The sequence below is a fragment of the Psammomys obesus genome, unplaced genomic scaffold, assembly GCF_907164565.1.
Source record: "Psammomys obesus unplaced genomic scaffold, mPsaObe1.curated_primary_1811, whole genome shotgun sequence".
NCBI lineage: Eukaryota > Metazoa > Chordata > Mammalia > Rodentia > Muridae > Psammomys > Psammomys obesus.
This window is the reverse complement of record NW_026596073.1, coordinates 1-4561: the sequence shown is the minus strand read 5'-3', so window position 1 is coordinate 4561 and position 4561 is coordinate 1.

The following is a 4561-nucleotide window of genomic DNA, read 5'->3' as shown; positions in this document are numbered from 1 at the left end:
TCTTACCTCGGCTTGCTCCAAGTGTTGAGATCATGGCCTGGACCATTAAGCCCAACTCTTCTTGAATTCCTTTCTCACTCTCCACTTTTTACTATTACAATTTATTCATTTTGTATCCCTGTTGCTGCCCCCTTCCCTCATCTCCTCCCAGTCCTACCCACCCTTCCTTTTCTTCCTTTATGCCCTTTCCCTAGTTCCCTGATAGGGGAGGACCTCCTCCCCTTCTATCTGACTCTAGCTTATCAGGTTTCATCAAGGTTGGCCACATCATCTTCCTCTGTGGCCTGGCAAGGCTGCACCCCTCCAGAGGGAGGTGATCAAAGAGCCAGCCACTAAGTTCATGTCAGAGAAAGCCCCTGTATCCCTTACTTGAGAACCCACTTGAAAACTGAGCAGCCTCTGAACTTCCTCTAAACAGGGGGGCTAGGTCCTCTCCATGCATGGTCTTTGGTTGGAGTATCAGTCTCTGCAGGACCCCTTTGGGCCCAGGATTTAGGCTCTGTTGTGTTCCTTGTGGAGTTTCTGTCCTCTCCGTGGGGTTTCTATCTCCCTCTTCTTCCAGGGGTTTCCAGCACTCTGCCCAAGGTTTGGCTATGAGTCTCAGTATCTCCTTCGATACCCTGGTGGGTAGTTTTTCAGAGGTCCTCTGTGGAAGGCTCCTGTCCTATTCCTTGTCTTCTAATTCTAATGTCTATCCTGTCACACTCTACTTTTAAATCTCTCTTTCTTTGAAATGCTTTGGGAGAAAATCTGGAGAAGAAAAGCCATGTAAATTTTTCTATACTCTTGTAATCCAGCCATCAAGTGTCGAATACCACAGGGTAGATTAGAAGAACTCTGAAGGCATCTATGATTTACACAGCCGATGAGAGACTTATACTCTCTTGGGCTTAATCCATAGGACTTCTCACACGATTAGTTCCCATCTTTCCAGCTTTAGAGAATCTCCACAGCAGTTCACTGCATGACCATATATGGTTGGAATCCTAGTACCTTAAAAATCTATCCTTTTGATTGGTGCTAGCTTGAAGTAGGGCAAACTGAGTCATCATTTGTGGAACTCAATCAGCTGACAGAAAACTCTTGTATCTGTGACACACTGATCTCAATAACTGATTGTTGAAAGAACCAATGGCTCCTCTGCTATTTCTTCTCAGTGACAGCTGGTAGGATCTAAGAGGTGCTAATAAGAAAGTGTTTCCCAGAAGGAACACTACCAAACTCATTCTATGAAGCAACAGTCACCCTAATACCCAAACCACACAAAGACCTAACAAAAAAAGAGAACTTCAGACCTATCTCTCTTATGAATATTGATGCAAAAACACTCAATAAAATACTTGCAAACAGAATCCAAGAACACATCAAAGATATCATCCACCATGACCAAGTAGGCTACATCCCAGGCATGCAAGGGTGGTTCAACATATGGAAATCCATCAATTTAATCCACCACATAAACAAACTGAAGGAGAAAAACCACATAATCATCTCCTTGAATGCCGAAAAAGCATTTGACAAAGTCCAACACCCATTCATGTTTTAAGTCTTGGAGAGATCAGGGATACAAGGCACATACTTAAACATAGTAAAGGCAATATACAGCAAACCTATAGCCAACATCAAACTCAATGGAGAGAAACTTAAATCAATCCCACTGAAATCAGGGACAAGACAAGGCTGCCCACTCTCTCCATATCTCTTCAACATAGTACTTGAAGTCCTAGCCAGAGCAATAAGACAACTAAAGGAGATCAAGGGGATACAAATTGGAAAGGAAGAGGTCAAAGTGTCACTATTCGCAGATGATATGATAGTATACATGAGTGACCCCAAAAATTCAACCAGAGAACTCCTTCAAATGATAAACACCTTCAGCAAAGTGGCAGGGTACAAAATCAACTCAAAAAAATCAGAAGCCCTCCTGTACACAAAAGACAAAAGGGCTGAGAAAGAAATTAGGAAAGCAACACCTTTCACAATAGCCACTAATACCATAAAGTACCTTGGGGTGACTCTAACCAAGCAAGTGAAAGACCTGTTTGAGAAAAACTTTAAGTCTCTGAAGAAAGAAATTGAAGAAGATCTCAGAAGATGGAAAGATCTCCTGTGCTCATGGATTGGTAGGATTAACATAGTGAAAATGGCCATTCTGCCAAAAGCAATCTACAGATTCAACGCAATTTCCCATCAAAATACCAACTCAATTCTTTTCAGACCTTGAAAAAAAGATTCTCAGCTTCATATGGAGAAACAAAAAACCCAGAATATCCATAACAACACTGTACAACAACAGATCATCTGGAGGTATCTCCATCCCTGATCTCAAGCTGTACTACAGAGCAATAGTAATAAAAACAGCATGGTATTGGCATAGAAATAGAAAGGAGGATCAATGGAACCAAATAGAAGACCCAGAAATAAACCCATGTACCTATGAATACTCTATTTTTGACAAAGCAGCCAAAACGATTCAATGGAAAAAAGATAGCATCTTCAACAGATGGTGCTGGTCTAATTGGATGTCTACATGCAGAAAAAAATGAAAATAGACCCACATTTATCACCCTGAACAAAACTAAAGTCCAAGTGGATCAAAGACCTCAACATAAAACCAGATACTCTAAATCTGTTAGAAGAAAAAGTGGGGAAGAGCCTAGAACTCAATGGCATAGGAGACAACTTCCTGAACAGAACTCCAACAGCACAGGCTTTAAGAGCAACAATCAATAAATGGGACCTCATGAAACTGAAAAGCTTCTGTAAAGCAAAGGACACCGTTATCAAAACAAAACGACTGCCCACAGATTGGAAAAGAATCTTCACCAACCCTTTATCTGACAGAGGCCTAATATCCAGTATATACAAAGAACTAAAGAAGCTGAAAAGCAACAAACCAAGTAATCCAATTAAAAAATGGGGAGCAGAGCTAAACAGAGAATTCTCTGTAGAGGAATATAGAATGGCAGAGAAACACTTAAAGAAATGCTCAACATCATTAGCCATCAGGGAAATGCAAATCAAAACGACCCTGAGATATCACCTTACACCCATCAGAATGGCCAAGATGAAAAACTCAAGTGACAACACATGCTGGAGAGGTTGTGGAGAAAGGGGAACCCTCCTCCGTTGCTGGTGGGAATGTAAACTGGTACAACCACTTTGGAAGTCAATCTGGCGCTTTCTCAGACAACTAGGAATAGTGTTTCCTCAAGACCCAGCTATACCATTGCTAGGCATATACCCAAAATTTGCTCAAGTACACAATAAGGACATTTGCTCAACCATGTCTGTAGCAGCTTTATTTGTAATAGCCAGAACCTGGAAACAACCCAGATGTTCATCAATGGAGGAATGGGTACAGAAATTGTGGTATTTTTACACAATGTAATACTACTCAGCAATCAAAAAAGAGGAAATCATGAAATTTGCAGGCAAATGGTGGGATCTAGAAAAGATCATTCTGAGTGAAGTATCCCAGAAGGAAAAAGACAAACATGGAATATACTCACTTATATAGACCTAAAAGATATGATAAACATAGTGAAATCTATACACCTAAAGAAGATAATCAAGAAAGCAGACACGGGGTATGATGATCAATCCTCATTTAGAAAGACAAATGGGATATGCATTGAACGTATGACAGGAGTATACCGCAGAAGGCATCTGAAAGACTCTACCTAGCAGTGTATCAAAGTAGATACTAAGACTCATAACCAAACCCTCGGCAGAGTGCAGGGAAGCATATGAAAGAAGGGGAGTTTGATGTGGAAAGGATAGGAGCTCCACAAGGACCAAACATATCTGGGCACAGGGTCTTTTCTGAGATGGACACTCAACCAAAGACCATGATAGGATAAAACCTAGAACCTCTGCTTGGATGTGACCCGTGATAGCTCAATAATCAATTGGTTTCCCATAGTAAGGGGAACAAGGACTATTTCTAACAGGAACTCAATGACTGGTTCTTTGACCTCCTCACCTCCCAAGGGAGGAGCAGTACTGTTAGGCCACAGAGGAGGCCTTTGCAGCCAGTCCTGAAAATACCTGACAAAACGGAGTCATATGAAAGGGGAGGAGGTCCTCCCCAAACAGTGGACTTGGAAAGAGGCAGGGAGAAGATGAGGGAGGGAATGAGGGATACAGCTGGGATAAAGGATTAACAAAATGTAACGAGGGGCGGAGCCAAGATGGCGACTAGCACACACAGTTTCCGAGCTGTGGAGGAGATAAAGTTCTGAGCTGATGTGTGGAAGAACTTCTGAAGCCAGGGAAACAACGGAGAGACTTTCTAAACAACAGGGAACATCGCAGGAGGTGAAAACCTTGGTCTCGGGTCACCCACGGACTTGATTGGGGAAGGTGAGAAACGATCCTTTGATCTCTCGGCACTCCCCTCCCCCAGACCTCCCTCCTCCTCGGCACAGGCACAGCCGACTCGCCTTTCTCAGCGCAGACCTAACTGCCTGGGGCCTGCAGCCACTGAGGCGGAGCCCCAAGCCCTTTATCGGCAAAGGCCAGCAGTACTGTGTCTCGGAGTCCCAGATTCACTCGCGGC